The sequence below is a fragment of the Chlorocebus sabaeus genome, chromosome 7 (assembly GCF_047675955.1).
Source record: "Chlorocebus sabaeus isolate Y175 chromosome 7, mChlSab1.0.hap1, whole genome shotgun sequence".
Taxonomy (NCBI): domain Eukaryota; kingdom Metazoa; phylum Chordata; class Mammalia; order Primates; family Cercopithecidae; genus Chlorocebus; species Chlorocebus sabaeus.
In genome coordinates this window covers 33502587-33524657 of record NC_132910.1, presented here as the reverse complement: position 1 = coordinate 33524657, position 22071 = coordinate 33502587, and the positions used below count along the sequence as shown (strand labels likewise).

The 22071-nt window shown below is 38.0% G+C and overlaps 1 pseudogene; it reads right to left on the bottom strand.

The window, feature by feature from the left end:
* Positions 1 to 19857: 19857 nt before the first annotated feature.
* Positions 19858 to 21458, bottom strand: LOC103235877 (heterogeneous nuclear ribonucleoprotein A3 pseudogene; annotated as a pseudogene).
* Between the last annotated feature and the right edge of the window lie 613 nt (positions 21459 to 22071).

Genomic DNA, 22071 nt, shown 5'->3' with positions numbered 1-22071 from the left:
GAAATGAGCCAGAACCCTGACCAGACCATATCTGACCAATGCTTTTAGAGCTGTGAGCTAATAAATTTCTTTAATTGTTCATGCCAACTTAAGGGCTATTTACATCAGCAAAGATTATCTCTCTTGATAGAGAAAGGAGGTCCACTTTAAACCCAAGTGGTTCCTCATCCAGAGGACCACCCAGAGGGTCTGTTTCAAGGATCCCTTGGCCTATTTGATCTAATAAGAGAGCTATGGAGATGCTCTCCTCTGGTCCAAATTTATTTTACAATTTCACCATTTGTGGTCACGCTCTTCAAAGTTCTCTGGTTTATAAGCGTAGAGTACACCTCCATAGGCCACCCCTGCTAGAATGGATCCTCTGTATATAATCTGATCTAAATCCTCATGCCTGGGTCCAGAAATGCCTGCCATGGTCACCTCCAGGTTGTGGAATACAAATTAAGTGGTTCTTCTGTCTAGTAGTTCCTTATTTCAACACAATGTCTAAGAAGAAAACCTGTTGGTGGAAGATGCATTCTCACTGATAGACTCCTTCCTGCCTTCTCTAATTTCCCATGCCACTTTTGTTTTTACAAAAATACTAGTCTAGGCACATCATCAGTTTCTGGAAGACCTGTTGAGTCCTTCTCATCTGAAAGTGGAAGCTATTGTGATAGAGGCAATTTGCCAGTGGAAAGGCTTGGATAGGTGTAATAATAAAGCTGGCACCTAAATGATCTCTAAGTAGGCCCAGTAAGAATAGCTGGGTTGCTCTCCAAAGGTAAAGTATCCATATGGGGTTATGACACGCTACAAATGAACTTTTACAGTGAGAGATCTGTGATATTCGTGTTGTAGCATATTATAAGCTTGCAATTAGATAGGTATGTGTTTTGTACTTTAATAGTATTATCAAGTCAAGATCAGTGGTTTTCATGCTTTTTTTGGGAGTTGGGGGTAGAGTAGAACAGAGCATGTTGAAGTCATAATAATTTAGATATGACACCTTAAAGCATAGATGTATTTAATACCATTCTAAATACTATACGGATTTCACAGGTAGAATATCTAACTCTATTGTGTATTTAATTCCAGTGGCACTGGGCTTCTTTGTTCTAACCATAGGGCCTTTCTCTGTTCATTGTTTTAGCCACAGAAGTACCAGTCTAACATCTAAAAACAATTGCAAAGCAATTACAATTTTTACTATAATCTCGTCGATAATGCCACATGGAGATGACATTTATAACACATTGCAAAACTTCTAAAAGCCTTTTACCTGTCTATCTTGCTAATGTCTCATGTATCAGGGTGTGGTAGATGATTCTGATGACTCTTACTCTCCCCAAATTCTTTGGAACTTCAAAAGCAGAACTTACTGGCCTTTCTTTTCTTTTTCTTTCTTTCTTTTTTTTTTTTTTTTTTTTTTTTTTTTTGGTGGAGTCTGGCTCTGTCACCAGGCTGAAGTGCAGTGACACGATCTCAGCTCACTGCTCCCTCTGCCTCCTGGGTTCAAGTGATTCTCCTGCCTCAGCCTCCTGAGTAGCTGGGACCACAGGTGTGTGCCACCATGTCCAGCTAATTTTTTTGTATTTTTAGTAGAGAGGGGATTTCACCATGTTGGGCAAGATGGTCTCGATCTGTTGACCTCGTAATCTGCCTGCCTTGGCCTCTAAAAGTGCTAGGATTACAGTCGAGAGCTACCATGCCCGGCCTGGCCTTTATTTTCTTGTCCCTACTCTCTTACCTTCTGGATCTATTTTCCTAGAGTAAATTTTGGCCCTTTCCTATAAAAATCAGTCAAGCCAATACAGGATTTTCTGATTTCTCACTGTCACCCATTTTTAAGATCTGCATAGTGAGACCCAGGAATTGTGCATAAGAGGACGTAATTCTCCTTAGCATCACTTAAAAATTGTATTTATTCATTTTTATTTTTTAGCATCACTTTTGATGTGTCCAACATTTGCCTCTACAACATCTCTTCCCGCCACAGCCCCATTGACATGGCACACTTCTGCTATCAAAGCGTTTTTGAGCGAAGGAGTGACATGATCATACTTACGTTTTAGAAAGATTGCTCTGACTGCTATTTGAAGAATAAATTGGGGTTTCGTTGGAGTAGGGAGAAGGAGAGGAGTAGGGAAATCTATTAAGAAACCATAGGACTGTGCAGAAAAGAGATGTTGATAGTTTGGGCCAGGGTTGTACTAGGGCGGCAGCAAAGGAGGTAGAAATGAATTGAAAGGTTTGAGATATATTTTGGTAATTTCTGGCTAGGGAGGAAATAGGGCTGTTATCCAGAGTAGGGAATGTAGACAGAGAGCTAGTTTATAGGGTAAAATATTGAGATTGGTTTGGGGCATGTTGAGCCTGAGTTCTATGGGATATCTAGTTGAAGTGTTCATTCAGCATTTGACTTAAGTAAGTTTAGGGGTGAGGGCTAGAGATACGGTTTTGGGAGTCATCAAAGCCAGCTTTTAGATGGCTTTTGAGCCCATGAATTGTGATGGAACTATCTTGAGAAGGCATACATACTACTGAGGGTATTAGAGGGCTGACAGCAGAACCCCTGGGAGCACTACCGTCTAACAGGTGAACAAAGGAAACTTGAGGGAAAACTGGGAAAAAATAGGACAGACTCAGAACTCCTGGTTTAGACCAAGGGAAATAGAGTCCTTGGTCTGATCAATAAATAAATTAGACCACTGTAGGTACAGTGCTTTCTTCTGAGTGCCAGCCTTTTACAAGGGCAGCGATAACCACTGTGTGTCAGAAGGAAGGTCACCGGATGGTGGGGAATCTGGAACCCATGTCAAAACAGAGTGGGGAATACTTGCATATTGAGATGATATTTATCCTATTTGCTACGCAGGAAAGGGATTTAACTTTTTTTTTTTAGTTTCAGAAGGAATAATGAGGGATTAAGGAAGCACATTTCAATCAATATAAATAATAGTTTTTACCAGCTGTTAAAAAATGGAATAGGTTGACTTGTTTGGAATGAGCACCCTTTAATAGAGGAAGTGTTTGGGCAGGACCTGGGTGACCCCCAATGAGTCATGGTGGAGCAGGGATTCCAGTCCTGAGTAAGAGATTTAACTATTGAGGTAGCTTCTCATTTTAGAAGTCACTGATTCTGTTAAATTGTTGTCCTTCTATATATACATATTTAATGCGTATATTTCAGGCCGCCACACACACAGGATCCGTGTTTGTGTCAGTCAGTAAGCTTAGGGTGAATAGAAGGAGGGACATTTTCTTCTTTGGAGACTCTAAGTGAAAGTGACATGAATCTTCACCACGTTCATATGGGCACTCATGAAATTTTGTTGAGAATTCCTCTGAGAGAGAACGTCTCAGTATTGAGTCAGTTTTGTGGCCTTGAACTGAGACAGTTGACGAGACATCTTATAATAAGAATAAGAGGGCAAGATGCCCTAAGGGCTTCACATACATTTATATCAAAATGCTGTGAAGGAAAATCAATGTTTTGCTTCTGGCAGTGAAAATCCAAACCTCACCAAATTACTAGGGATGAACATTTTGTTTTCAAACACTAGAGAGAAGAAAAAAGACCCCACTAACCTTAGCAAGAGCTTCACTATGTCTCTGGTTGTAACGAGGTGTGATAGGCTTGGCAATGACCCTGTTTTGGAACTAGAACTCATTCCTTATTTCATTCAAGTGTTTTTTCCTAAATTGCCGTAGTGAAACCCTTCTTGATCACCCAGTGTAAAATCTCACATGATGCAGTATTTCATTTCTTCTTTCCCTGAATTGTTTTCCCTTAATATTTGTCCTCTCCAGAAAAAGGATCTCTTCTGCACAGCAAAAGAAACTATCATTAGAGTGAACAGACAACCTACAGAATGAGAGAATTTATTTTTTCTAAATTATACTTTAAGTTCTGGGATCCATGGGCAGAACGTGCAGGTGTGTTATATAGGTATACATGTGCCATGGTGGTTCACTGCACCCATCAACCCGTCATCTGCATTAGCTTTTTTGGGGAAAATTTTTGCAATCTATCCGTCTGACAAAGGTCTAATATCCAGAATCTACAAAGAACTTAAACAGATTTACAAGAAAAAACCCCATTAAAAAGTTGGCAAAGGACATGAACAGATATTTCTCAAAAGAAGACATTTATGTAGCCAACAAACATATGAAAAAAAGCTCAACATCACTGATCGTTAGAGAAATGAAAATCAAAGCTACAATGAGAGACCATGTTGCACCAGTCGGAGTGACAATTATTAGAAAGTAAAAAAAAACAAAAACAAAAACAGATGTGGGCTGGGCACGGTAGCTCACACCTGTAATCCCAGCACTTTGGGAGGTAAAGGTGGGTGGATCACCTGAGGCCAGGAGTTCGAGACCAGCCTGGTGGAACCCCGTCTCTACTGAAAATACAAACAAATAAATAAATAAAATAAAATGAAAATAAAAAATTAGCTGGGTGTGATTGCAGGTGCCTGTAATCACAGCTACTCAGGAGACTGAGGCAGGAGAATCGCTTGAACCCAGGAGGCGGGGATTGCAGTGAGCTAAGATCATGCCACCGCACTCCAGCCTGGATAACAGAGTGAGTGAGACTCTGTCTCAAAAACAAAAACAAAAAACAAAAACCCAGATGCTGGTGAGGTTGTGAAGAAAGAGGAATGATTTTACATTGTTGGTGGGAATCTAAATTAGTTCAGCCATTGTGGAAGACAGTGTGGCCTGTCTTCCACATACTGGGTCCTGTGGGGGAGGGGCAAAAGAAAGGGCAGCATCAGGAAAAATATTATAGCTAATGCTTGCTGGGCTTAATACCTAGGTGATGGGTTGATAGGTGCAGCAAATCACCATGGCACATGTTTACCTATGTAACAAACCAGCACATCCTGCACATGTATTCCTGAACTTAATAAAATAAAATAAAATAAAATAAAATGAAATACAAAGAAGGATCTCTTTACAAGGGTTTGAGGGCAGGTGGTTTATTTGGGATGTGATTGCGGGAAGCCCAGTAGGGGAACGGGAAGGTGAGACAGGGAAAGGAAGGAAACCAATTCGGGGTGTGTCAGTCAGCAGGTTACTGGACAGCTGGGATTCAGTCCTGCTGGGGATCTCTGGAAGCCTGCACAGTATGTCTTAGAGTTGCTACATGTGAGGCAAAAGGAAGCTGGAGTGTTTATCTACCCACTGTCATCACTCTGTGGTCAAAGGCTGCTGTGTGGGGGATAGGAGCTTTAAATGCCCAGTTCTTCCAGTCTCTGTGCTTGGATATGTGTCCTCCAGCTGTCAGAGAAAGCCTCTTGCTTTGCTTTGTAGTAGGAGTCCGGGGATCAGAATGGATGGGAATGGGGAGTCTCAAGGGAATTTGAGAAGGGCACTGATAGTATCTGCTAGAAAGCTTGTTATTCCCTAATGGACTGAGTATTTTACTTGATTATCTCTATTGTGTCTGTCTCCCACTATCACACAAGCTTCATGAAGACAGACTTTTCTCTGTTTTGTTCACTGAGTGGTACTAGAAGCATGACCACTGGGTTATTCATTCAATATTTAATAATTATTATTTAGTGCCTACTCTGAGCCAGGCAAGAGTACTGCTCTCATACTCTTCGATGTTACGATCTCCAGCAGGCTAGGTAGATCTCTGCTGTTTTTGCAGCTAATTCTTAGCCTATATTGAGTCAAGAAATTAAAAGGGTAAGATGATAATTAGACAAATACTTTGCCATAATGCACATCTTTGGTAGCTAAATAAATAACCATGACAGCATGACCTCCCAGGCCAGAGAAAGATCAATAGGGTGTGGGAAAAATGCAAACAATAGGTTAGAGTGCCTACTCTAACCCCAATTTGCATAGACAGTCTTCTTGCTGACAGGGTCTGGACACATGGAAACCCAAATCCAAAGCCTACCACTGGCCAATGATTGGATTCAGGTCTCAGGAAGTTGCAACCTTAGGATCATAATCAAGGGAAATACTTTTGCTTAAATTTGGCAAATTGCACAGATGAGTCATTGAGTTGTAATTAACACCTCTTCAAGTTCATTTTTAAAAACGATGTACAACTGTTAAATTACATTGCACTTGCCCTGAGCTTTTTTCCTGCTACTGATTTTTTTCCTAAGTTTAGAATATTTATTTAAAAATATTTGGCCCACCTTTTCAGCTCATCAGTGTTCTCTTTCTGAGTCCCAGTTTTATCCCATCTAGCTTCCTATTATTTCTTAATTTACAAGCCAATGTTTAGTTCTCACTTATCTGCTCTATCCTTTGACTGTGATCCATCCAAAACTTACTCCACCCAATACCCATGCCCAAGCCCATATTCCTTATGAACGCAGTATAGATACAATTAATTATTGTTCTCAAAAACTACTGAGTCCTAGTGTATTTTAAAATTTCAATCAATAGGCAAATGAATTTTGATTACACATTATTTGTATGTAGCCACAACTCTTTTCTCTTCTATTAGTGGTGTTAATCAAGGATTGACCAGACTGAAAACACTTTCAAGTTACATTTCTACAATTTCTACCTTTGAATTTTTTCTCTGTGGTCAAATCTGTAGGCTGTCAAAGGTATAGATAGACAGCCCATAGTTCTAGTAATCATTCTTGTTAACACTCTTTAGTGATGTTTCTAATGGGAGACTTTCCGGTATCCAGCACAAGAATATGTACTGTTTTTAAATCATTCATGGGAGACTCTAGAGTGTTTCCCGAAGTGGGGGAGGAAATTTATTTATAAATGCAAATTTGAAACATTTTAAAGTTTAAAGCAGGGAGAAAAATTTAGAGATGTTTGTTTTATGTAAGCACATCTGGCTTGGTAATAAAACTTCAAGAACAGGCAACTTAGGAGCTTTTGGTAAATTAGGTTATCCTCATTAAATAACATTTTCAAATATTATTTATCATGTGTTATTAAGCTAGGCATTGCCTGAAGTAAGGTGGTCATAGCTAAATGCCTGCAGGAGAATTAAACGTGGTTTGGAAGGATCTGTACCCCAATATGTTAAAATTTACTAACAGCGTCTGTGAGTACAATAACCAGTGTTACTGGGTCTCTTTTGTCCCAAAGATGGTATTTAGACCACAGCAATCAGCCAAATCATTAGGCCATGTGGGATCCACCAAGGCCTTGCCTGAGACCTTATTCTTTCCATTCCCAGAAGCAACCACAGCAGTGGCACAAACATGCAAATGAACAAACCATGTGGTTCTGCAAACACCAAAAAGTAGATTAGAAAAATAGAGAAAAAGCCTTTACATTATGTTAAAAATTAGGAACAACAAAATGTTCGTTTTAATGTATGAGCTCCCTTGGTATTCCATAAAGGTTTTCTCTCAAGTAAAATAATGCGCTTGCTGGTGTGATAAATTAGCAGACACCTTTTTTGGCGTGAAGTATTCCTGTGTTGCAAATCACTGATTTTATTAGATGGTAGCACTAGCAGCAGTCTAATGCTGCCTCATGAAAAAATCTACAATAATTCAATCTAATTTTAATGATCCTGGAAAGTAATAGTAGATAGAAGAGTCTACTTGCTCATATTCCTAGTTTCTAGTCATGTCTGTGGAAGTGAATGTGATTCATAGACTTTTGTTGCTATTTTTTTTTTTAACAATGGATAAAACCAACTCAGTTTATCTTCACCTGTCCAGTTCATACGTCATCTCTCTCCTCAGCATATTTCTTGCATCTTGTATATGTTTACAGCTTGTTTACCTATTCATTTGGTTTCTAAGCTCATTGGAGGAAGATCAAAACTAATTCAGTTGAACATTTGAACCCTTTATAACTCTTCTGCATGGTAAAAATGCACATAATGGTTTACATTTTTGTTTTAGAGAATAATTGAAAACAATTGTATAGAACATTCTCTTTGGGCATATAACTAGAAATATGAGAAGTCTCTAAGACAAATTAAAAAATGGATCGATGTCAGTCTTGGAGTAAACTGTAACTCTGTCTTATTTGCCTTCTAATTTCATTTGTTTACTGATATGTAAATATTTATTCATGTGACACCTCCATTGTGTGAAAGTCATGCTATCTTCCTGCTAATGCAGACCCTCTGGGAATCCACAGGAGCTTGATGAGTTCTTTCAAATAGGTCTCTATCTTTTCTCTTTGACTGTAGAGAATGATTTATTCACCACAGGGTCAACATTGGAGAAGAACAGGACATTATTATATTTTTGTATGTTCTGATTCTTGTGTGTTGGGACCACTAGCTACCCATCAATTAGACCATATGCATTTTTCAAATATCTCAGGATAAGAGAACATGCTACTTCTCAGGTTCCACAGTTGTTTAAATTACTTTTCTAGATACAGATAGTTATATTAGTTATATACAAAGTTATGTTATCAGAATATGTTCTTTGCCTGATTTTGCCCGTTTGAACTATCATTTACCAACAAAAACTGCAATTACTTTTGCACCAACCTAATATTTACTTTAATAAAATATTACTTGATCAGTTACCTATGTTTCTATTACTGTGCATTTTCTTGTACATATGCTGTTAGTGTGATGTATATTTATTGGTGTACATTTTACCAGTATGAAGACTGGTATTATTCCTTTGTTTTGTTACATTTTATATTTATTTATTTATTTATTTAAGACAGGGTCTCGCTGTGTTACCCAGGCTGAAATGCAGTGGTGTGATCATGTCTCACTGCAGCCTCAACCTCCTAGGTTTAAGCAATCCTCCCACCTTAGCCTCCTGAGTAGCTGGAACCACAGGCACATGCCACCACACCTGGTTAATTTTTGTATTTTTTTGTAGAGATGAGGTTTTGCCTGTTGTCCAGGCTGGTTTTGAATTCCTGGGCTCACACAATCTGCCTTCCTCAGCCTCCCAAAGTTCTGGGTTTACAGGCATGAGCTCCTGTGCCCAGCCTGTTTTATTACATTTTAATGGCTTTAACCACCATTTATGTCTGACGCAACTAAGAAACGTATCCTTTAATAGATGTATAATACTTTGAAAGTAAGTGGTAACAAGAATTTCCTAAGAGAAAATCTGATTACTAGAATTGTAATAAAAAGGTCTGTTCAGTTTCCTCAGTGAGACTTAGAAAATACTCTAGTCTGGAGAAACACAGATTGAAAGTAATGCAGAGTTTACTTGTTAAGTTTGCTTTATGGGTATGCATGCCTAGAACAGACTCTTTACCTGACTCATTGTTCTTGGAGGTTAGAGAGGCCACATTCTATTCTGATATATTGCATAATTACTGCTTCTGCAGACATTGATGACCAGCCCTAGAAGTTTCTGTGTTTTCATGGGTCAGATTCCATCTATTTCTTTAGTCCTACATTCCTATATTTTTACGGTCAAATCTACTTACTTCATCCCGTTGTTCCTCAGGTGGGTAAAAGATTTATTAATTCTCTAAAGATAGAGAGCATATTCCAGATATCCTGTTTATCTGCAAAATAACTGATTTGGACCATATCATATAATAATCTACTCTCGAAAAACCAAAGAAGAAATAACTTTCTTAATTTATAAATTTTGGCTAATCTTTCTTGTGGCAGATGGAAATGTCAATAACCATTCGTAATCTCTCCAACTGAGTTACGAAGAGTATTTTATTCTTAATTGGATTTTGCTTTCAAGTATGAAAATTTCTTACTGCGGTACATGGTTTTTGCTGTTGTTGCTTTCCTCCTGAAATATCTGCTGGGACTTAGGCTGCAGGGTAGTTGACTCTTTATCTTCTCCAGCATATATCAGTACTGGTACTGATATCTCCAACATAGAGGCTCAGTCTCTCCAATCCCTAAGTCAAACTTTAATTGATCCTGAGCAAGGTGGACCTTCTAATGGTGGACTTACACTCTTGGGCAGGTGGGTAAAGAATTACTGGTGCAGCTGTAGTTTTTGTATCCTGTGTGGTTGGAGTATGCTTGAGTTGTCAGGTAGAGCTGGACTTTGGGGATATGCATGCTTTAATACACATACAATTCTTACCAAAATGGTTATTTCTTTTATATGCTGATTTATCCTAATACTGGCACACTGCATTCTTCTTGACCACATTTTGAAATACTCTCACTTGGATCCCTACTTCCAAGAGACCTGAGTTGCCTGGACATAAAAATAAGATAGAAGGAATCCAGTTGTCCAGAAGGTAGTAAAGACCATCTCTAGAGCATGTGGGGAAACTTCTTCTGGTTTGGCCTAACCCATATCCACTCTCCGAATTCTTATACTCCTCCTTATACCTGTGATGTTTTCTAAATAATGAATAGCCTAACTTGGGAGGCAACTTGTACCCTACACTTGCTGTCTCTTTTCTTTTTATTTTTTAAAATAGAGGTGGGGTCTCACTATGTTGCCCAGGCTGGTCTCAAACTCCTGAGATCAAGTGATCCTCCTGCCTTGTCCTCCCAAAGTGCTAGGATTACAGGTGTGAGCCACCATGCCTGGGCATGTCTCTTAACTTTTCCTCAGCTTCTGAAGTTTTCCATAGCATTAGAGAAATACAGGCACTTTCCTGTCTATGATGTTGTGGTGGGAAGATGTTTAATAGCATTCCCAGGGATATATAAAACCACAAGATAAGTTGGTTTAGTTTCCCAAGAGTCAAGCTATTATTTCCTAAAGTTCTCCAGTTTAGCTTGGGCTCAGTGGGGGTAGTTCTGCTGCTCTACCTGGTGGCCATTGGAGCTAGAGAGTATTTAAGATGGAGTGTTTGAGATGGTTTCTTTCTAATATGTCTGGTGCCTCAGCTGCAAGGGCTGCGAGAGCTGGTGGTTAGCCAAGCATTTCTCTCTCTCTTCACATAGTCTTTCCATTAGGTAGCTGAATCTTTTTACGTGGTGGCTCAGGGCACCAAAAGAGAGCGTTCCAGGAGGACAAAACTCATTGTGAAAGTACTTACTAAACTTCTGTTTGCATGGTACTTGCTAATACCCCATTGGGCAAAGGAAGTCACATGCCCCAGCCTAAGGTCAATGTGGAAAGGACTTGAATACTGAAGACATGATTCACTGGGAGTCACTAATGAAGTAATGTGCCATGAATTTTAAAGATGAAGCATGTAATTTCAAGATAACTTTACTCTTATGGTGGGGCCAGGACTCAACTATACTGGATAGTGCATTTCCTTTTTACTGTTGCTGAGAACCAGTCTAAGCCTGTTTAGTATGCACTACTATTAGCTTCTTTTTGGTATATCTTGGGAGTTGTTAATGATTGGAGGTAATGAGGGTTAATTACTCTCTCATAACCTTGTATCAGGTTACTAGGAAAGCAAGTCCCAGGCCAAATTCTGCTATTCGCATAGAGTAGCATGTCTGAAAGCAGGCACAAAACAATCCTAAACTACTCTGTAAACATCATTTAGGGATCTAGCCTAGGGCTCTATTCCTAAGGATGTAGGTTCCAGAGCTCACTAGAATCTTACAACCTCTTTGTGTAAGCATGAAGAACATCCATAAAATATTTCTGATTTCCCAAATGAAAGCCGAATTTTTATCAATTAACCAGCCACAAATTCCACCAATAAAAACTAACATCTAACGTTAGGCTGATTAGAAAAGCTCCAGCTTTGATGGAAGAAAATAATGACTAAAGACCTTTTAGTCTTTTCTAGTGTATGACCTTTCTAATAAAATTAGCTAATCATCCCTAGAGAGTAGATTTATGATCAGGGCAATATCCTGTAACAAGAGTGTAACTAACTGACACACACAATCTATACTAAAGAATATTAAAGTGGGGATAAGTTGGTCAAAGGGTGCAAAGTTATAGTTACACATGATAAATAAATTCTGCTAATCTATTTTGCAGCAAGAGAGTAGATACTAAATATTCTCCCCATAACAAGGATGATAAATATGTGAGGCAATGCATATATTAATTACTTTGATTTAATCATTTCACAATGTATACATATATCAAAACATCACTTTGTACACCATAAGCATATGCATTTTTTATTTGTCAATTATACCTTAATAAAGTTGGGGTAAAAAATTATAGATACCGTAATATGTGCCTTTAAGGGTGCTTTGGTGGAAAAATTGGAGAAGCCTTCACCACTTCACCAGAAAATTAGGACCTTGAGGATTATGCCTTGTGGATGAATTGCTTCTGAGAACAGATTGGAGGAGACTTCACCAGCTTCACCAGAAAATTACGACCTTGAGGATTGTGTCTTATGGATGAATTGCTTCTGAGAACAGCAGCATCCCAGTTCTCAAGGAACTGTTTCCAAAACAAATCTAAGTTTCATGCACATATGAAAAATCCATAATGTTAAAAACATTTTATAAAAAATTTCTTGTATTTTAATTGTTTATTTTCAAACACACACACAAGTAGAAGCTATACCCTTCACTCAGTTCAGTGACTATCAGTATATGACCACAATGCTTTATCTCTAACCCCCTGTCACTTTCCTCCCTGCTCTTTATACCAAATACGTTATTTAAAAGTAAATCCCAGATATAATGTCATTTCATCTCTAAGTACTTCAGTGTATATTTCTAACAAGGGATAAGAGTTCCCATTAGCCTAAGAATAATACTATTAATACACCTAAAAATGAACAATTCCTCCACGTTGTCAGTGTTCAAATGTCTCTGAATTATAAATGTGTATTCATAATTGCAGATGCTCCTTGACTTACAGCAGGGTTATGTCTTGGTAAATCCATCATACGTTGAAAATGTTTTAAGTCAAAAATGCATTTAATACACCTAATCTACTGAACATCATAGCTTAGCCTAGCTATGTGCTTAAATGTGCTTAGAACACTTACATAAGCCTGCAGTTGGGTAAAATCATTTAACACAAAGCCTATTTTATAATGGTGTTTAATATCTCATGTAGTTTATTGAGTACTGTTCTGAGAGTGAAAAACAGGATGGTTGTATGGGTACTGAAAGTATGGTTTCTACTCAATGCACACCAAAAAATCGTTAAGTCAGGGATCACCTGTAGTTTGATTCAGGACTCAAACAAGATTGCATTTGGTCGATATGTATCTTGGGCCCTTATACATCCTGCAAATTGGTAAATCCAGAGCAGGGTTTTTCAACCTCAGCACGCTTATCAATTATTTGGATAATAATTTGTGGTTGGGGGACTGTTCTATGTTCTAGGTTGTTTAGCAGCAACCCTGGCCTCTGTCTACTAGATGCCAATAGCACTGGCCTCCAGTGTGACAATGAAAAATGCCTTTAGACATTGCCTAATGTGCCCTGGGGGCAAAATTGCCCCAGTTGAGAGCAACTGAATGGGATTTGATCCCATTTGTATTTAATATTTTGTCAAAAATATTTCACCATTGATATTTCTTGTTGCATCACATTATAAGCACCTGTTTTTGATCATGGGTCCAAGTGCTGGCAACATGATTCATTCATGCCAAAGTTTCCCATTTATCTTTTTTTTTTTTTTTTTTTTCCAGGCAGAGTCTCACTCTGTCACCCAGGCTGGAGTGCAGTGGCACGATCTCGGCTCACTGCAATCTCTGCTGCCCAGGTTCAAGCGATTTTCCTGCATTAGTCTCCCGAGTAGCTGGGATTACAGGCGCCTGCCACCATGCCCGACTAATTTTTGTAGTTTCGTAGAGACGGGATTTCACCATCTTGGCCAGGCTGGTCTTGAACTCCTGACCTCGTGATCCACTTGCCTCAGCCTCCCAAAGTGCTGGGATTACAGGCATGAACCACTGGGCCTGGCCAATTTCCCATTTACGCCAAAGGATTTAACAGCTGCTGATGATCATTGCCCAGATCGATTGTTTTATTAGGGATTTCAGGAGAGATTTTCTAATTTTATCTTCTTTCTTCACTTACTTTCTGAATTCTTCTATATAGAAGAACTTTTTTTCCTTAAGTATCTGATTACCATAAAATAATTTCTACAGGAGTGGGAGAATAAGTTTGGTTCATTCTCATTATTTATCATTTTTCTGAAAAATGAATTGGTGTCCAGTGAGTCTTTCTTTTAGTATAACTCTGAACTCATGGCTTTAAAAAATATATTTGATGCATTTTAATCCACTGTGATCGTTATTTTATTTTATTTTATTTTATTTTATTTTATTTTATTTATTTATTTTTTTTTTGAGACGGAGTCTTGCTCTGTCGCCCAGGGTGGAGTGCAGTGGCCGGATCTCAGCTCACTGCAAGCTCCGCCTCCTGGGTTTACGCCATTCTCCTGCCTCAGCCTCCCGAGTAGCTGGGACTACAGGCGCCCGCCACTACGCCCGGCTAGTTTTTTGTATTTTTAGTAGAGACGGGGTTTCACCGTGTTAGCCAGGATGGTCTCGATCTCCTGACCTCGTGATCCGCCCGTCTCGGCCTCCCAAAGTGCTGGGATTACAGGCTTGAGCCACCGCGCCCAGCCTCGTTATTTTTTTTTGATGCTCAAATTGCCCTGTGGGAAATAGGAGCCCCTTAAAGTTTGCTCCTGTCTCTTTGACAAGACTGTGGTCTTTAGTAAGTTTTAAATTTTCTGGTATGACAAGGTGTTACAGGATCATCTCACACAATTCACTTTTGTAGCCGTGAAGTCAGCTATTTTCCTAAGAAGTCTTGGTTTGTTTCACTGGGAGTTGTTATATAGAGATCATGATCTGTGTGCTAGGGGTGCTCGTTGATTTTGAGTTATTATTGCTTCTAGGTTTTTCTGGAGAATAGAGCTTGGAAGTAAGTTTTTCTTTAAAGGGAAAAATTCAATGAGTTCTCATTGATGTTTCTAATCAAATGTAGTATTATAAAGATTTTTATTTAATTCCTTTGATATACCATTTGCATTTCATCTCTCTTACACTAAACATTTTATTTCTAACAACTTAATAATTACTTGTTTTTTATTATAACAGATAAGTTTCAAAATAATGTTATTATTAGTAACAATATTATTATTGAACATAGTTTAGGATTTCCTTGCAGTCATTTTTATTCTTAGGATATATACATTTGGGGAGAGAGAGAGTGTTTCAAATTCATATGTTGAAACTTGATTACCAGTGTGATAATATTAAGGGTGGGACTATGTAAAGACACAGTGTTGATGTCCTCAGGAGGATGTAGCAACAGGGTGCCATCTTAGAAGTGAAGAGGAGCCCTCACCAGACACTGAACCTGATGGCACCTTGATCATGAACTTCCCTGCCTCCCAAACTGTAAGAAATAAATTTCTATTATTTATAAATTACCCAGTCTCAGGTATTTTGTTACAGCAGCAGAAACAAACTAAGATAGCTTATCTGAGTTGGAGGGACACATTCAGACCATGGCAGAAGTCTCGCTTCCATCTCTGCCCCCTCCACTCTATTCCCTCCCTTTTCTTAAAGCATGCACCCTCCATGGAGGTGATACTCTTCCCAAGAGGGTAAAAGTTTGTTTGGGTGTTGTGTGAAAAACTTTTAGTAGTCATAATGGTTTGTGGCCCTCCAAATCTCAAAATTACCTAACGAAATCTTGTTTCTTAGTTTTTAATTTCTGTCATTAGAGAGAATTTAAACACTTCAGTTTTTCCTTCAGGAAGATGATAGAAGATTTAGAAGCACTGCTCTACAGGTGATCATCTTGTTATATTCGAGTATCCTTCCATTTAATCAAAGTATGTTCATATAAGTAGGCATATGTGCAGATATAAGGATTTGTATTTTTTTCTTTCTCAGATAAAAGGCACAAACCTTATGCATGTGCTTACACACTCTCCTACCCTTGCTTTTTTCACTTAACAACATATTTTGGAGAAAACTCTATGGCAAAATGATCCCCAGCTGAGAGTAATGCTGTATAACAGTACTGAGAGCTTTCTCATTTCTTTTTACAGCAGCATCATACCATTTTGTGCAGGTACCATAGTTTATTCAAGCAGTAGCCTATTGATGGGCATTGAGTTGTTTCCAGTCTTTTGCTATTACAAAAGTGCTGCAATAAATGTCCTTATGCTTACTTATATCATTTTACTTCTTTGCTAGTATATCTTTGGTGGGATTCTTAAAAGTGGGATTGCTGAGTCAGTGTGTAAAAGTATATGTAATTTTTCTAGATATTGTCTGAATTCCCCTCCTTGGGGATTGATTGTACTTTGTATTTCCAACTGCAAGATATAAGGGTGTCTGATTTTCCATAGCCTCACCACAGAGCATGTTATTAAATATTTGGAATTTTGCCCATATGTTTAAGAGACACTTACTTTTCTTTTTCTGTGAACTGTATCATTTACCCATTTTTCTATAGGTGTCTTCATATTCTTTTCTAACAGTTCTCTATTAGAGATTTTAAGACTTCACAAATGATTTATGTTGCAAATCTTTCCCTGGAAACCTCCACAAAGGTTTGTGTTTGCCTTTTGATTTTACTTATGTTATGTTATTTTTCAATGCAAAAGTTTCGTTTTTGTATGTGATCAAATGTATCCCTTTTCCTTTATCACGTCTGGATTTTAAGTCAAAGAAATTTTCTCCAGTTCCAGATAATAAAAGAGTAACCCATACTTTCTCCTAATACTTATGTCGTTTATTCATTTATTTAACATTTAGATTCATTTGGAATTAATTCTGGCATTTAGTGTAAGAAATGACTCCAGTTTTATATTTTTATACATAACTAACCAGATGTCTATTAGATAGTCCATTTGTTCCCTACTGATTTGAGATGCTGCCTTTATAGCATTCTAAACTTCCATATTCAGTGTCATATACTTTTGAATTTTAATTTATTTTTCTATTGATCTATCTACCAATTTGTATGCTTATACTGAAGGCTTCATGATATGTTTTAATATTTGTGGGGCCAGCCTCCCTTCCCATTTATTTTTAATTGTTTCCATTGATATTATTGCTTGTTATTTCAAATAAGATATATAGTTAACTTGTCTAGCTCTGAGAAAAAAGTGATATATACAGGCATACTTTAGAGATATTATAAGTTCAGTTCCAGACCACTACAATAAAGAGAATATCACAATAAAGGCAGTCACATGATTTTTTGGCTTCTCAGTGCATATAAAAGTTATGTTTACACTATAGTATAGTCTATTAAGTGTGCAGTTGTATTATATCTGAATAAATAATGTATATTTCTTAATGAGAAAAAAATACTACCATCTGAGCCTTCGGCACGTGGTAATCTTTTTGTCGGTGGAGGGTCTTGCCTCATTGTTGATGGCTGCTGACTGATCAGGGTGGTGGTTGATGAAGGTTGGGGCAGCTGTGCAATTTCTGAAAATAAGACAACAGTAAAGTTTGCTGCATTGATTGGCTCTTCTTTGATGAAAGATTTCTCTGTAGCATGCGATGCAGTTTGATAACATTTAACCCACAATAGAACTTTCATAATTAGAGTCAATCCTCTTAAACTCTGCCCCTGCTTTATCAACTACATTTATGAAATATTCTAAATCATTCCAATTTTAGTATATGTGCTGCTGAAGCGAGCACGAAATATTCTAAATCATTTGTTGTCATTTCAACAATGTTAACAGAATCTTCACCAGGAGTAGTTTCCATCTCAGGGAACCACTTTCTTTGTTCATCCATAAGAAGCAACTCCTCATCTCTTCAAGTTTTTATCATGAAAGTGCAGCAGTTCAGTCATATCTCCAGGCTCCCCTTCTATATAGTTCTCTGGCTACTTCCACCATATCTGCAATGACTTCCCCCACAGAAGTCTTGAACCCTCAAAAATCATCCATAAAGGTTGGAATCACCTTCTTCCAAACTACTATTAATGTTGATATTTTGTCCTTTCTGGAATCTGGAATGTTCTTAATGGTACTTAGAATGGTGAATTCTTTACAGAAGGCTTTCAATTTACTTTTCTAAGATCCATCAGAGGAATCACTATCTATGGCAGCTCTAGCCTTTCAAAAAGTATTTCTTAAATATTAAGACTTGAAAGTTGCAATTACTCCTTGATCCATGGCCTGCAGAATGGATGTTGTGTTAGCAGATGTAAAAACAACATTAATCTTCTTGTACATCTCCATAAGACCTCTTGGGTGACCAGGCACATTGTCAATAAACAGGGATATTTTGAAAGGAATTTTTTTTCCTGAGTAATAGATCTCAAAATTGGGCTTAAAAATATTCAGTAAACCATGCTGCAAACAGATGTGCTGTCATCCAAGCTTTGTTTTTCCATTTATAGAGTACAGGAAGAGTAGATTTAGCATCATTCTTTTAAAATAAACTGTATATGAATTTATTAATAATTTTTTATTATAAATGTTATTTTAAAATAAAACTGATTTTACTAATACATTTTATTAATAAACTTTATATGAATAAAAGAACTTGAGACAATTTAGCTCAATTTTAATAAAATGTTTCCCAAGCATTATTTTGACCAGGTACCCAGGTTTAAGTTATGAACATTGACAGTGTCCATTATATAACCACACTTGAAGTTACTAAGGACTTAACCATTTTCTAGTATTAGCCTATTTTCTACACTGCTTTTCACATGTATGCCCATTAACAAATGTAATGTCTGTTACATTTATTGGTTTATGAGTGTTTCTGGAAAACTGCACTATGTATGAAGACCAGTTTCCATGCTGGCATTGCATGCATCCAAATATTAATGCACAGAGGCACAGAATTAGAGCAACAAGAGAGCATATTTAAACACTAGCATGCCCCATTCCCCCATTTATTGCTTATTTTGCTTAGTACTTCTTAAAACAAAAACAAGAATCTTGAATTCAACGTTCAACTGCCAAAGAAAGAATAACAGCAGGGCACATACTCAGGGCTTGAATGAAATTGTAAGCAGTAGCTGGTGCCAAACACAGAGGACATTGATATATATATATATACACACGCACACACACATACACACATATATACATATATACGCACACACACACACATACACACACATACACACACACATATATATATACACACACACACAACCTTATTATCTAAAACTCTTCTCAACTAGGGCCTTCCAAACAAATTGGTAACAACATGATTTATGTTGAAATATACACAATAAATAACAGTATGTTCTTTGGGAATTTAAGAACTCTGATTATCCAAATTTGAATTCAGGTCTGTAGGAAGCGAGAAGCTTGTACTAAGCAACTGGGCTACATTTCAGCTGCAGTTAGGTTATTTTGGACAATTACACCTAAACTATCCTTGGTTTCATCCAGCAAAATGTATAGTGTACAAACAGGAAAGAATGCCAGCAAGTTAGGGGTTTAATAATGCATGGTTTTTATTCTCTTGCTCGGAGAACTTGTATAAAAACATTTAAACTAAGGAAAATAACTCAAGATGTATGGACCTCTTGTGCTTTTATAAAAGAAAAAAAAGGTACCCACTAATTTGCTCAGATATAGCAGGCTTAATGGTCCTATATTTTGAAAAGATTTTAAGAATGGTTTCTAATGTAGGAGAGGGAAAACATCCACTATCCCTTTTCAGAATTTAAATGGAGGGCAGTAAACATTCTTTACACCCAAAACCTATGGCAGCAGTTCAGATTTGACCAAGGTAAATGTAGAATAGAGATGTTCTAAACACAGCTAGGACTCAGCAAGTCTAACACACTAAAATCATATGATTACATTTTAAAAGAAAATACACAAAAACCAAATAGAAATTTTGAGATTTTTTTTTCATTTGAAGGTAATCTTAATGCTACTAAATTCAGAAATGCTAATTTAAATACCAATCCTATTTATCTAAAACACACATTGCAAACACACAGATATCTATTCTCTCCACATGTGAGCGCCCATTCATATCATGGTTTGGAAATGGGGAGAATAGATTCCCTTTAAACTGCAAGTTGGCAAGTCTTTCTTTACAGTTAACTTTAGCAACATTCATACAAAATAATAATTAACAATGATCTTTACTTGTTAACTCACAAGGAAACACCTTCAAAACTGCACATTGTTAAAGTTTCTATACTAAAATGTAGAAAAACTGAACTACACAAATATTGAAAAGTTAAAAATTCCTGAATTTTTTATTCTCGTTACCACTACCACAATTTACAGGGCAATATACCTGATGTAATGAAAAGAAAAAGACAAAGACAAAGCTACAACAGCTAAAAGACTTCAGGAATGTACATCTAATTGACACTACATTGCATTAACCAATAGCTGCACTTTGTGCAAACTGTGGCTATGACAGTCCTGAACCTGAAGGGTTTCCTGTTTAAGCTGCAGTAACTTTTCTGACTATGGATCATCGTTCCTTCTGTGGCAGATTTTAACAGTTCCTCTAATGCTTTTGGTGTGACTGTCTGAAAGTAACCTGCAGCTTTCCTGACAACCCCTCACTCTCTCTCTTGCTGAGAACTGTAGCCCTTTTCTGCTATTTTTAGAACCTTCTCCTACCATATCCACCACTTCCAACACCAGATCCATAACCACCACCATAGGGACTGCCCGAGCTTCTTCCACCAAAACTGCCCTCTTTTATGGGTCCATAATTTGATCGTTGTTGTCCACTCTAATTTCCAAAATCATTATAGTTCCCACCACCACTATAGTTCCCACCACCAAAATTTCCTCCTTCATTGTGACCATCATATCCTCCACCACCGCCACCATATCGACCACCTTGGTTTCCATATTCTGGTCCACCACCACCCTAGCCCCCTCTACTACTATAACCAGGACCACCACGGTAGTTGCCACCTTCACCTCCAAGTCCATTATATCCACCATCACCTCCTCCATAACTACCTCTGCTGCCACCTTCTCCACCCTGCTAGCCTCCTCTTCCACCAAATTTTCCACCACAGCCAAAATTATCTCCAGATCTCCAGAGTTTCCTCCACAACCCGTAAAATTGACAGATCCACCTCCACGACCTCTCTGTGACCCAGCAGACTGCATCTCTTGTTTAGAAAGGGCCTTTTTCACTTCTCAGTTATGCCCATTATTAGTGTGGTATTTCTGAACAACAATTTTATCAGCTGTATCATGATCATTAAAAGTTACAAAAGCAAATCTTCTCTTTTTTCCACTCTGCCTATCTTCCATAACTTCCATGGTTTCAATTTTGCCATACTTTTCAAAGTAGTCTCTCAAATTATATTCTTCTATATCTTCTTTAATACCACCAACAAAAATTTTCTTCACTGTTAGAGCACCAGGCTTTACAGAATCCTCTGTAGAAACAGCTCTGTTTGGTTCCACTAAACGCCCATCAACCTTGTGTGGTTGAGCACACATTGCTGCATCCACCTCTTCAACACAAGAATAAGTCACAAAATCAAAGCCCCTGGAACATTTGGTTTGGGGGTCTCCCATTACCACACAATCTGTCCATGTGCCTCATTTCTCAAAATGTTCTCTTAAACTATCATCTGTAGTTTCACAGCTCAGACCACCAATAAACAGTTTTCTTAACTGCTCTGGTTCATTTGAATCATGGCCCTCCTCCCCCTGGCCACCGCGACAGCTGGAGTTGGGCTGGGGGTGACCCGGCAGTGGTTTTACCTCCATTTTGAGAGATTTAGCATCATTCGTAAGGGCCCTAGGATTTTGGAATGGTAAATATGCTTCAACTTCAACCTACTAATTCAACCTGCTGTATTAGCCCCGAACAGGCAAGTCATCCTGTCCTTTGAAACTTTTAAGCCAAGCATTGACTACTGTCTCTAGCTGTAAAAGTCCTAGATGGTGTTTTCTTCCAATGGAAATCTGTTTCGTTTGCATTGTGTTATTCAGTGTCGCTACCTTCATTGATGATTTTGGCTAGATCTCCTGGATAAGTTGTTGCAGTTTGTACATTCGCACTTGCTGCTTCACTTTCCACTTTTATGTTATTGAGACAACGTCTTTCCTTAAACCTCATGAATCAACCTCTACTGTTTTGCTAGTTTCCAACTTTTCTTCTCCAGCTTCCTCACCTCTTCCAGCCCAGCCTTTGTAGAACTGAAGAGAGTTAGAGCCTTGTCCTGGATTAGGCCTTGGCTTAAGGAAATGTTGTGGCTGGTTTGATTGTCTACACAGACAACTAAAACTTCCTCTAGGTGAGCAAGAAGGCTGTTTCACATTCTTACTATTCCTGTGTACACTGGAGTAACACTTTTAATTTCCTTCGAGAACTTTTCCT